At 43.0% G+C, this 13,983-nt stretch overlaps 1 protein-coding gene across 1 annotated transcript in view; it reads left to right on the forward strand.

Annotated features, from left to right (window-relative positions):
* The first annotated feature begins 1,078 nt into the window (after positions 1 to 1,078).
* The window catches only part of flrt2 (fibronectin leucine rich transmembrane protein 2), a 50,826-nt gene continuing 37,921 nt past the window's right edge, over positions 1,079 to 13,983 (forward strand). The window contains exon 1 of the mRNA XM_035908705.2: positions 1,079 to 1,550. The gene's annotated coding sequence lies outside the window, so the exon portion shown is untranslated. The remainder of the gene's footprint in view (positions 1,551 to 13,983) is intronic.

Consider the following 13,983-nt stretch of genomic DNA (forward strand, 5'->3'; position numbering starts at 1 on the left):
TCAGGGACCTCACAGGATGTCAGCTCAGAGGCTTTCACAGAGACGTATACGACTGCATGGCAGCAGCACAGCTAAGACATCAGTATTGCTTCAGTGCTTCCTGCAGGAACGAGAAGGGCCGTGGTCCCCGTCAGCTGCCCTGTGGATCACCTTAATTTGGCGAGATTCATACCTGCAGCTACGACACTTCTATCAAAGCTGCAGGTGGATCGATACTCTGGACACATGTGGGTAAGATTTCTCAAACACAGACAGAGTGCACTCTGAACGTGTCAAGGGGGGATTTCAGCCTCCAGGGGTTTGTAAATTAGTTCCACTGAAAATAGGGTTTGACCTGATTTCTTCCCGTGCTCTTAAGTAGTCATCGAGACCCAGGGGTTGCATATTTTCAGAAACAAAGTGAATTATTGAGTCTGTAACAATCCCACACCTGACTGTTGTAAAGCCATGTGTGAAGAACAGCATTAACGGGTTTAGTTCACATCTGGTTGAGAAACTCCAGGGCGGGGACAGAACTACTTTCTATTTAATGGTGGAGTCTTTACAAACACTGATGTGCATTTTGGGCTTATTGGCTAAGCCACGGTGATATTTTACCTGTTCTTCTTAATCTGCGGTGTAGCTCCTGATCTAGGGGGCATTAAACAAATCCCTGCTCCTCACAATCCTTGCTAAAGTTGCACTATGCAAATGACCGTATTATTCTCCTGACTGTGGTCACACTCGTGCCTCTGACCCAACGCTGCTCAAAATATGAAAACAGCAGAAGAAAAAAAGCGTTTGTCCCGGAGGAAAACACCCGAGCCCCTAAGTGAGCAATAAATCTGGCACTTAGACATGAACGTGTGTGTGTGTGAGCGTGTAAATGTACTCGGTGTTCCTGAAGTCTGTAGCCTCCAGAGATGTCAAATGTTGCCGGCAACATCCGTAACCCGTGACCCCTGAGACTCCTGTTTTGTTCTCGGCTCTCCGGGGCCCCCCCTCTCGAGATATCCATCCGCTGGAACTCCCCGGGATGACGGACTCCCCCGTCGTCCCCATTCCTCTGCACTACAGCCCGGTAGCCTTTGACCTCCCCGCCACCTCTCGCCTCTTCCAGACTGCCCTCGCATTCCAGCAAAAGGCGCTGAAACCCGAGCCCGCGGTGAGCTCATCGAAAATCAAGAGTTAAATGATACCAAAAAACCCTGAGAAATGTGAGAGGCAGAAAAGGGGAGAGGCACGCCGCCGGAGCAGGACAGGTCTGGAACTGGTTGTGTGTGTCTGCTCGCCGGAGCTCCTCGGGGGGGTTAAGTTACAGCAGAGAAAGCGAGGAAGAAGAAACTGCTGGCGTCTTTGAATTCTCTCCGCTTTGTGTCTGCCTCGTTTGCCTGCTCCTCGCCGGCCTGACTGACTTGTGCCTGCAGTTTCCTCTTGACACACTTCAGCGAGCTCTCGAGTTAACGAGCCCGTCGGTGTCTGTGAGCCGGGCTGACATGGGAGCGTAGCGCCGTGAGGGCTCCTCGCCTCTGTTCTTTGACCCCGCTACGACCACCGAGTGCTTAGAGACGGTAAGTGTGTGTGTGTGTGTGTTTGGATGTGTGTTAGTGTCTGTAAACAAAAAAGAAAAGAAGAAAAATAGCAGATTTCTTCCCAAAGCTTTATCACAAATGTCACAGCTCTAAATCATTGTAAGTCACGTCTCATATTGTGATGAGAACCATTAAGATGCCCAATCACGGCGCACATAATTAAACTAATCAGTGTCTATCTCAAGCTGAGCTCGGAGTACGACTGCATAGAAGTTGGCAAAACGGCGCTTTTTCCTTTCATGTGAGAGCATCTTCAGCTGAAAGCCAAAATGAATTTTCAGAAGTTGTTATTGTTGTTTTCCACGCATGCATTATTCATGGCTGAATGTTTCTCATGGCCGTTGTTCGCTGTGCTTCTTCCTGACCTGCTGCACTTGTCTTGTCAACCTTTGGGATGACGAATGGCTTCTGAAGCAAAGTTTTAAACAGGGCTGATGAGTTTAATGGGTGGCCTGCAGGAGACGCTAAATAAAAGGTTGAGTACACATTATTGTTATTACTGTCTTTAAAGAGCGTGATGAACAGAGTGCACCCACAGCCTCTGCAGGGCTGGTTGACAAAGAAGAAAGCGTTCAGAACAGGGTGAGGGCCGGCTTACGTTGTGCTCTTCCTTTTCCAGCAAAAGGAAGCGATTGAAAATAATTGTGAGCATACCAGCAATAACTTTTAAAATGTCTGAGGTGAAATAGAAACAATTATCTCTAACATCTTTCGCAATGGTCTCATTATTTAAATGGGTGTGAAGTCCTCCTCTGCCTCTCACAGGTAAACACTCCACGCTTCTTTGGAAATAATGACATCTCTATCATCAAAAGCTTTTTCCTCTTCTTTACTGGGGAAAGCTGACCTGATTACACTCCATTTACAAAGCTGTTTTATTCACCGGCTTTTACTTAACAAACCTCCAGAACGCCAAGTGCCAGACCATAACTGCCAATGAACGTGATTAATGAGGAAACATAAGGCTGCAGCATACAGAGAATAGTGACACACACCTCTCCAGCATCAACATATGACCTCTAATATTTCATTTTCCTAACATGTTCACAGTTATTGTGTAGCAGTAGCCTGGATATGTCTGCTGTTTTTGTCCCTGTAGATTTTATTTTCAGAATCATATTGTTCATGCAGAGTCATCAAACAGCTCGCAGGAAACACTCCACATATATGTATTTTAACTCACTGCAAAGTAATGCTTTAAAAACAGTCACTGGGTCAAGTTTGCTGCAGCGTTCTGAGAGGCTGCATCTGATTTGGAGCTTTTATTCAGTACGCTACTTTTTGCTGTTTTAACTTTTTATCTGTTGGGTTTAAGTAACAATTTTAGAAAGTGTCTGTTTAAAATGCAAAATCCTCTCTTAACTGTTTGAACTTGTAGCCAGTAGAGGTGGGAATCACCATACATCCCACGATACAATATTATCACAATACTTAACGTACAATACGATATTATTGCAATTTTTAAAATATTTTGCGATATTCAGATTCTGTACATAAAGATAAACTTTATCAATATTCATTTTATCTAATATCAAAGTCTCACACTCAGTCTTTCTCTCATTTCAGTTTGATTGTTGACAAACTGAACGGTTTGTATTACAGTCTAGTCCAACTTAACTGAACAACCATCTGGTACAATTATAGCTATTCTGAACTATGCAGTTTATGAAAACTATGCAGCCCCTTCAGCAACTGAAGAATTTGAAAGTAAATTAAAACAAAATATAATTTTACATTAAATAAAAAAGTTTTAAACTTAATTAAAATAAAACATGTCTTAAATTAAAATAAGTAAACTGTCATGTTTATTGCTGCCAAAAACAAGTTAAACACATTTGGACAGTGAAGGAATGTCAGGATTCTTGCTCAGAAAAAGGATCAACATGCTCTGAAGTCAGAGCACAAAAACCTTTTTGTAACAAAGTATCGATTTCTGCTGTCCCTGTATCCATACATTATTAGCAAACAAAATATCACCATGCTACACAGTATCCATTTTTTCCTCCACCCCTTGTAGCCAAAGTCTTTACCGGCTCTGAGCTGTTATTTTGGGTTAACCATTTAAAACGTTTACGCTAATAGAAGTCGTGTATTACACTGAGTGTTTGAAACATGAACGCTTTCTTAGCTTACCATTTCAATTATTGTATTTAGCCTATTTTTAGCTAATTATTTAAACTAAATATGAGCTTTAGTGCTCTGTTTATTTTTACAGTTCTATTGAAATTTTTTACTACTTTTACATAAACAATTAAAATTCTTTGCTAATTATTTCAGCAGTTTTTATATATCACCTGTTGTTGTTACATTTAGCTAACGTTTGGTTTCTGGTTTACTAACAACCTTTGAGCCAAACAAAGATCTGAAAACACATTTCAAAGAAATCTTATTTCATTATGATTTATGAAGTTTTAACAGTACATGGAGAAAAAATCCCTCGAAAAAACAAAAGTCAAGTAAGTAGAATCAAAGTGATGCGATAAGAAGAAGACAGTTGAGTGTTTTTGAGTATTTTATACTGTCTGTCCTTCTGGAGTTTATTCAGATTATTATTGAGTTACTACTACAGATGGCTTCACATGTAACCACGAGTTTCATATTTTAGTGGTCAAGGTGGTGTTAGTTCAACTTTTTTACCTTATTTATTTATTTATTTTTACAAAACATCATTTCCGAGGCTCCATAATTTTCCATATCATTTTTACACTGTAAAATAACTTTGATGTCTTTGTTAAATGCAATGAAGCGTAAGTGTAACGTGTCCGTCTAAAACAGGGGTGTCAAACTCAAATACACAGTGGGCCAAAATTCAAAACTGGAACAAAGTTGCGGGCTAACGTTAATATTTATTGAAATATATTTATTCTTCCAGATATAAGAATGAATCTTTTCTTATGGACTCAAACACGTTTTGCTGAAAAACTGAATATGGAACAAGCAAAGCTTAATACTAAACAATATATATGTTAGCTGTATAATACCAGTAGGCCAGCTCTAATAGTAATTTGGTATGGCTTCGCGGGCCAGAGTTTGACACCTGTGGTCTAAAGGAACTGACGTCTTTCCAAATCTGCAAATTTTCTGCATCATCATCTCTGCATCAGTTCTTTAAAGTATGCATTGTTTAATGTGTCAGTTGACAGCTCAGCAGGCACCTTTCTGGAGCTCAGGTTAAAGTGAGCGCTTTCACCTCCACAGTATCACTGCTTTGGGGCACAGCAGAAGGGTTTTACACATCAGTATGAACACATTCGACAGCTGCAGTGTGTTTTCTACAACATGGGGGATAAAAGACGCATTTTTTATTTTATTTTTTTAAACATTTGATACAATTAGTTGCAAAAAAAGTTGACTTTGACATTAGGAATGTCTCACTGTATCTGAGACTGTTAGAAATGACAGTGAAGAAAAACAGTTTTTTTTAAAGAAGTCTTGAATTACTTTATTTAGACTCTCGTTTATTAACATCCTGACAGGAGACTGAATCCTATACAAGCCCAAACCTGCAGCACTGAAGAGTCAGCTGACGGCAGCGGCCGACTCAAAGCATGAATCAGACGTTGTCTGGTGCTGGACGCAGCCTGAGGGCAGAGCTCAGATATGCAGTGATGGAGGAGCAGGAAAGGACGAGAGCGAGAAAGAGAGGGAGGGAGAGGGAAGACCGTAGGCTGCTTCTACGGCCGACTGGGAGATCGGACACAAGGAGAAGCTTGTTCTCACTCCGTCTCACTGTTTTGGGCATGTAGCGGGAGGACATGGCCTCTCGTGAACGAAAGGAAAATAGAGTCAAATACCAGAGGATAAAGTGATTATAGGCAAATAGGAGAACGAAGGTTAATTAGAGTTAAGTGTCTATAAAAAACGTCTCTGTGTATACATCTGCATTTCAGCCTCTGTCCCATCGACGGGCTCGAATTCTTTCTGCCTCCATTAAAACAAACATGACTCGGGAGTTCAGAAAAATGTATATTTTTGGAAGATAATACCTGCGCGCAGTCATTAGATTATAGTCGACGGCTTAGACATTAACGTACCGTAAAGACCGATGTACCTGAAAAAAAGCCCCAAAAACACAAAGCTGCAACAGTGACCTCACACGCACGTCTGGAGGTCGAACTGAGTCAACATCACCCATGATAAATCCCACCAATAGCTGTTTTCATCAAACACTCATAATCTCCCACTTGTGACCGCTGGCGCCCCATTAATGTGGGACCTGTCGTTCAGAGAGAGACGCGCCGCAGCCGTGACCTCTGAAAGATTCGAGCAGAACTGAACCAATGAGGGAACAGCAGCTGATTTTCTTTTCTTTCTTTGGTGGTGGGGGCGCTAACATTCGCCATGTTGCATCAAATGTATCTGATGATTAGAGGTGACCAACGCGGTTTGTTTTTTTCACAAAGCGAGTGACTCAACATTCAGCTGCACCTTTGATTGTTCTTTACGGAGCAGTTTAAAGGGAAAGTCACAGCTTTGATTGCTGCAGGAACAATGTTCTGGAAAACAATTCAAACCACTTTGGGACAAAGAAACCCCGTAAACACCCAGAAGAGTCATCTCAGTCTGGCCCTTCTTCCGTCTCTCTCTGTGGCTGTAAAAGGCATTTTGAATATTAGTTGTAGAAAATGTGACCATGGATTCTGGATTAAAGCTGACTGGTCACACGCTGTAGTTAGCAAGAAAAAGAAAGACTTGTTTTTGTAAGTCCTTCGTTCTATAACTGGCTTTGTTAGTTTTCTTCAAGAGTTGTGATTTTTGGTTGTTGGCTCGTTCCCGCCCTGATGTCTTAATGTGTCTGAGGATACATGTGCCATGCTTAGCGCAGCCCTGAGGGTCTGTTTGCTTCCTCGTGCCTTCTTCTTGGATCTAAATCCATCCACCAGCTGACTGTTATTACTGCATAAATCGAATTCTGATGAGTCAGTTTTGGTGGTTTGAACTGAAAAATGTAATTACCATTATACATCCTCACAACGACTTCTTGCGTCCATCGTGTAATGCACAACTAGAGTTCAGCCAGAATATGAAAACCTCCCGAGGACTCAGCAAATGCTGCTTTGTCTAAAGCTGGAACCTTCGAGCGTTTAGACCAAAGCAGCACATCAGGACATCAGGACGGGCCCTTTGGGGGTATCGTGTGGTGGCAATGATACACTGGCAGCAGATCCTGTGGGGCTACAGACCTCTGAGGTGAGACCTCCATTTATTCTGTGTTTTGTGCATCGTGCTGCCGATAGAAACCCAGCAATCTTTAAATGAACAGAGTAGCAGAGTGAATGACGGGGCACGCATGCTGCAGCTGACTGCTGTAAAAAAAGCACAACATCTAACTGCAGTCATGGCGACCTTAAGCAAGATAAGCTAACGCTCCGTCTCTCTGAGTACAAACTAGTCTCATAGTTGTTGGAGTGATTTTGAGGGTGAAGTTGTTCACCACAAAATAAGTTTTGATCGGAAAAATTGGACGTGTTGTAGCTGAGATATGGACGTTACATCTGTTTTTTTTCTTGTTCCTTCGCTTCCTTTGTAAAACACTTAACGATGGTTCTAAACTGCAGTATGAGTACAGAGAGTTGGCAGGAAGTCTTCAGACACTTGAAGCTATTATTTCAGCAAGTGATGGGACAACATGTGTGCCAGTGCATTCGGTACTTTTGTGGTGCTTACTGCTATATTGGCTTCTGAACAGGCAGTATAGCTATTATGGTATTATGCCACAGACATAAATACCACAGATCTGATCCCCGGTCTTAACAACAATCTAGTATATTCCAGCTATATTCAGGTGCTACCACACCTGATGAAATGTGCAACGTCATTATTTTTTTTAAATTACAGATAATGTATAATAATAATAATGATGATGATAACTAGAAAAATTTGCATTTCCTGCGAAAATGCTGTGTGGATGCCTTAACGCTGAAGATGTCTGCTGAAAAAAGATGAAAAAGATGAAAAGTTGCAAAAAGTTGTATGGCGGTGAAGAAACTGAAAACTCTGCTGAAAACAGGTGAAGAAGCAGAAAATTTTGCTGAAAAGTGGTGAAAAGCAAAAAATTCTACTGAAAGGGGTAAAGACGGAGAAATTTTTGCTTGAAAGTGGTGAAAAAAAAATGTTGCCCTGAGCAGGATTTGAACCTGGCCCTCCTGGTCTCAAGGCAGCTACTCATCTCACTGAGCCAAAATCATTCTCACAAAGACGAGGTGGAGAGACTGACAATTCTGCTGAAATGAGCAGAAGCTGCTGAGATTTGTGCTGATAAGAGGTGAAAAGGCTGAAAATTTTGCTCAAATAAGGTGAATGAGCAGAATTTCTGCTGAAAAGAGTTAAAAAAGTTTAACTGTTAACTGAAAGAAATGTTGCCATAAGCGGGATTTGAACCCCAGCCTCCCAGTCTGAGAACGGCTGCTCATCTCACTGAGCTAAAACACAGGTCAACCGGGCAAGGGAAACTAGTGACCCCACTGATAATGTGGCAGAAATGGGCAAAAAATATTGCAAAAAAAAAATTCAATATCTCAAAAAGTATAGAAGTTATGAGCACCAAAAGTCATAGCCGGCATTAGCAGAAAGAGCAGAATTTTTAATTAAGTTTTAATGGCGAAAATCGGATAAAAACTGAGGGAGTAGTTAAGTGCCAAAAAACGTACGGAAGCAACTAGAATATAGTGGAATAAAGAATAAAGAGAAACAGGAACTCAATAGTGTGGAGGCATCCACACAATAATGATGATAATAATAATGTATACAACATTCGGAGTATCGCCTAAACCAGCATCATAATACCTTGTTATGGGCCAAAACAGATACTCCACATTTAAATGTAACTTATAGATTTTCAGCGTATTCTGAAGTTACTGAAGTACTTTGAACACTTTCTTACCCTTTGAGTACAGCGCTGCCTATAATTGAGGACAGGTTTTATGGCGCGTAAGCAGAGCCGTTCCTATTTGCTTTGGAAACCTCTGAAAGTGGCCAAAAAAGCGCCGGCGAATGCCAGCCAGAAGGGCTGCCAGCAGGCGTACATAACACAACTCGGAGCTGCACTCCCTGATTTTCTGCTCCAGTCACACTGAACTTTTAACAGGCTTCATGCTGCTGACGCATTCAGGACTCAGCCGCCCCCCCTCCGCCCTCATGTCCCCCCCTTATCTTAGATTTTATGTTCACACCTCATAAAAACTCAATTTATTCCTCAAAGTTGAGCTTTAGTTGTGAAATCCTTGTTGTCATTTACAAGCGATGTTGCGTTTGGTGTTCAGGCATCGCAGAGCTATCAGCATTAGTTTTTGTGGCAGCAGCGCTGCTACACACACACACACTGAGAAAGTGTGGGAGTGGGTATTTCTCTCAAATGTAACCAAAACAGAAGGCTGCAGATGAGATGAATACGGGCGATGAATCGTCTCACACCACAGTAGTCGTGGTGATGCGGGTCGTATCAGACACCAGGAATGTTCGTCTCCGAGTTCATTTCAGTCCATGAAATCTTTTTATTCAGCTTCATGCGATGGCGTTGATCTTTTTCACATTTACCGGGTTGTTGCTCCGCTTTCTTCTTTCTTCATCTCAGATAGCTCAGAGTGGTTCGCTGTTTCAGCAGACCTCTTCCCAGAAGGCTTTAAAAATAACTGTTTACATTAGACTCCAAAAATGGACTCGCGTTTATGTGGCAAAACTTCCTTTTTTGATGACAAAAAATAACAAATGTTTATATTTCTAAAGAATGTGGTTAAAATCGTCAAAATCATTCAAACCTCTCTCCTCTGATCTAACAGCAGTGATCCTGCTACAGCTCAAGGCTTTATATTTAAAGTTGTAATAACAAGTTTCAACTGAAACTCGCAAAATGTAGGTTCGGTTGTGGAGAAACTGTTGTTGGCAAGCAGCAAGATGTTTCTTGTACCTGGTCAACAGTTTTGCAAACATCTTATGAAGGTTTGGTTCACGAATCTTTACGAACTCTCTAAAGTCTCCAGCTTAAACTCTCTACACAGACTTTCTACAGCAACGGTCTCCAACCTTTTTTGTGCCACGGACCGGTTTATGCCCGACAATATTTTCATGGACCGGCCTTTAAGGTGTCGCGGATAAATACAACAAAATAAAACTAGTACTGGTACCGAAAAAAAGAAGATTTATTCATAACACACGTGAAAAGACCCAGGAAAACCGAGTAAACGATAAAAACGATAACAAAATAACGCTGAAAACCGATAAAAACCCTGAAAACTATACATTTCACACCTGAGCCTCAACTCTCGCGGCCCGGTACCGGTCCGAGGCCCGGGGGTTGGGGACCGCTGATCTATAGGATTAAGGTCTGGAGACTTGCTGGGCCGCTCCATGAGCTCAATGTTCTTCTTCTTTAGCCACTTCATTTTTGCCTTATGATCTGGGTCTTGGTGGAAGATCCGTCCATGACCCATCTTCATTGCTCTGCCCAAGATTTTATGGTTCATGGCCTCCTTGTTGTGTTTAAGTTGTCCTGCACCCTCAGTCCCGAAGCATAATAGTTCCACCTTCATGCTTGATTGTGTAGACGTTTGGGCGGGGCGCAGTCTCTAACTGGTACTAATACCATACCAGATACCAAATTCACTCCTGAAATCTCGTCAACATCCCATCAGCTCTGGTTGCCACATCGCCGTTGGGCGTTGACGCCTCTTTATCAAAGATAAAGTTGCCCCAAAGTCGATGCCATTGTAACTTTGAGGCTGAAACCGATTGCATTTCTGGCAGCGTTTTCCAGGGTGTTAATAACCTAACCTTGCCACTTCACTGCATCATTTGTTTAAAGCTGTTCAAATTGGCTCCATTTCCACCAGTGACATGCTAACGGTAACACTGAGGCACCACTAATAACAGTAACACAGGCCCCACTCGGCTTTTTCCTCGTTCAAGGAGGCTGTTTTACCTGAAGCTGCACGAGCGGGCGAGATCAGAACTATAGCGCGCCGTATATCTTAACATCTGGCCAAAAAGCTCAACATCTCAGCACAGCAGGGGTCTATTTTGTTGTGTGTATGGACACAGTACACCAAAGGTGGTGGTTTCCAAGACTTATAGAGACGTATTTTTACTTAAATAAAATCTCGCAGACCTCCTTGGTCTCCAGCAGTTGCAGCCAGGTGTGATGTTACCGTCATGTGTTCTGTGTTAGGCGCTGGCAGTGACGTAAAGGACAGTTGGAGATGTGATTCGAGCGGCTCTGGGCACGAAGTCGTTTAAAATTTGATTTGAATCGGATTCCCAACCACCGACAGCGTGACTTTTACAATCTGCAATCTGATGCCAAAAAACAAACATAACAAACTCCACGTCGTCACCCGTTTTCTTCACCTCCCACATTTTTATCACCTCTGCCCCCCCCCATTCTTCCTCCTTACCAGTCAACATGACATCATGTTGTTGTTGCAGCACCCAAACCCTCGACTGATGCGGGTGAGAACAAAGGTCCAAACTAAACAGCTCATGGGCGTCGCGCCTTTCTGTTCTTACTCACCTTAAAGTTTTGTCTTTATTCAACTTTGTGACCTATGACGACGCAGCGAACTGAAACAATCCTGTCGTGTGGGAAAAACATTGAGTCATTTTCTTTATATGCACGAATCACTCTCAATGAAACCAAACCTAGTCTGAGACCCCCCTCCACCCTCCAGCCCTGCTTTCAGTCATGTTCACTTCTCTTTAGATGTGTCTCGATGTTTGCACGTGCTCCCTTTCTCTGTCTACATAAATCGCTTTTTCCTGTTCGTGTGCAGCCTTCATGTTTGCCGTGTGTCTCTGCGTTGGACCGACGCTCTTCACTTCTGGCACTCTGAGCCATTATTTTCCTATTTTGCATGTCGCTTGCTGAGTTAGCGCACGCTGTCAGCTGCCTGCTGAGCGATGCATTCCTCTCTATCTCAAAAGCTTCGCAGTAATTGCTAGGTAATTGTTTGTCCAGTTATGCAGCATGCAAAAGCCCAGCCTCACATTATGTCAGTTAAACTCCGTCGAAACAATGCGCCGCCAAATATAAAAAACAAACAAAGCATAAAACACTGAGATCTTTGCCCCGTGGCGATGTAGCCTCGCATGCTTCAGAAACTCAATTATTCAAATAAACCTGGACAACAGTGAGGAATAATCTCTCCCAGGTGGCGTACAGTTTTCACTTTGTTTTAAAAAAAATAAGCTTTTGTGACTGAATGCAGCCTCTGGCGAGCAACCGACCCCGCCGCATTCCACTTTCACATGACCTTCTCGACAGACCTGGCCCGGAGCGAGAGCCGCGCAGCCCACCCCTCGCCACGCCTCCCGGTCGACTGGCCTAGATAGGACGAGGGCCTGCTCGTCTTTTCTCCTCCTTCTCTGTGTTTATTAGCTTGACTCAAGTCCAAGGAGGCAATTGGCTTGTAAATTTCATCTATGTATATTTACAGTTGTGTTTTACAAGGACAGATTCATATCCCTCTCAGAGGATGGGAGAGTGTAAAGTTGGGCCTGGTGCAGGCGGTTTTCAGCCTGTTTGTGTACATGGATGTTTGGAGAGTTTGAGTGCTGCAAAGTGGCCGAGTCGTTTAATTGATTAGATAATATTTAGGGAATGCAGTTGCGTCAGGGGTGATTTGTGACAGAAGGGTAACGGCGAGCGTGAAAGGGAAGGTTTACAAGAGGCCAGCGAGACCTGCTGTGATTTATGGTTTGGCTAAGGTGGCAAGTCAGAGCTGAAGATGCTGACTGGGAGGGGACCAGGATGGACATGACTGGGAATGAATACATCAGAGGGACGGCTCAGGTCGAGTGGTTTGGAGACAAAGTTGGAGAGACAAGGCTGAGATGATTCGGACGTGGGAGAAGGGATGTATTGGACAAAGGATGTTGAAGATGGAGCTGGCAGGCAGGAGGAGAAGAGGAAGAGCACAGAGAAGAAGAACATGCAGATGTGACAGAGGAGGGTGCTGGGATAGGATGAGATGGAGGCAGACGATTCGCTGTGGTGACCCCTAAAGGCGGCAGCTGAAAGATCAAGATCGTTTTGTTTGCTTTCGTTCTTTAAGCTCGAAAAATACACGAAAACACTCGGCTGATGACAAAAAGGTAGAAAACCTAAAAGATGGAATAAAAATTCACCAAAGACTTTAGATTGATTTATTAAATCGCTAATTAATCAGTGCAGTTGTGCATGGCAGCGTGATTTTCTTTTTAGATGATTTAACATCAGTGATAACCAGCAATTTGATCACCGTGAGGAATCAGTTTAAAGTCTTAACGCTAAGTTAGCTTTCATTTTAGTAAAAACCAGCTTGTGACATACAAACATCAGTTAAATTATCAGGGCCATGTCTTCATTGCCTGTTAACGTTAATATCTAATCAGCCAATAAAGTTTTCAGGAACACAGCGTCCGATCCGAGCGTCAGAATGTGGAAAAAGTGGGATTTAAGTGACTTTGAACGCAGCACGGTTGTTGGTGCCAGACGACTATTTCAGAAACTGCTGACCTGCTGGGATGTTCCCACACAACCATCAGTGAGCATTGTTTGAACACCGTAGCCTTCCCGAGTGTTGCTGCTGACTCAGATGACCTGCACAGTCACCTGATCTCAGTCCAGTCCAGCACCTTTGGGATGTGGTGGATTTACATCGTGGATGTGCAGCTGCTATCGTGTCAACATCGTCCACAGTTCCTGCCTTTGGTTCTCTGGTTCCATATGTGACACCAAGGGATGGGCGAGATATGTTTTGGCACTTTTGAACCCTATTTTGAGGACACATTGTTATTTACTACTATAGACATGCAGCAGATGCAGCTCCTCGCATGATTGGCAGTTTGCTTGGCTGTGTTGGTGGGGAGGCCACAGGGTTACAGCCCAGTGCAGAGCTGTTTCCTCACTTGTTACTGGATTGTCATCATTAGGCTGAAATTATTTTTCACTTTGACTTTGTTCACCTCTGTTTCTTGGCTCGACTTTGTCTTCAGTAGAGGCCAAACTGGCCCACGCTGTAAACATCCTGCACTGAGCCGCTGCTGTAAAGAAGGAAGAGCTTTCTCTCAGCTGACCCTCACATTTACTAACACGATGTAACTTCAGAGGCACCAGTGAGCACCGCTCGCTGTTTCTGCCATTCAGTCAAATTTGAAAAACTAGCCCATGAAGCTGTTGGAAGATAATTAGCGAAGCTTTGGAGGTTCTCAGAGGCTGAATTTGCTCCTCACTGAATTTGCTCGCTCTTTCTAATCTTCATGCTGTGGCGTTTCATCCAACTCGCTCCAAAGTCTGAAACTTTTCTCCTCAGGCATTCATTAAGAAAAAATAAATATAAGTAAAACTTGCTAATTCAGCTTTTTAAATGATGTTCAGCTTTATGTAAATGTTACACCTCACTAGGGATGGGTACTGGTATCGCACCGGTTCTGACATAAA

Source organism: Neolamprologus brichardi, chromosome 15 (genome assembly GCF_056152115.1).
Source record: "Neolamprologus brichardi isolate AB-2024 chromosome 15, ASM5615211v1, whole genome shotgun sequence".
In the NCBI taxonomy this organism is placed as follows: Eukaryota; Metazoa; Chordata; class Actinopteri; order Cichliformes; family Cichlidae; genus Neolamprologus; species Neolamprologus brichardi.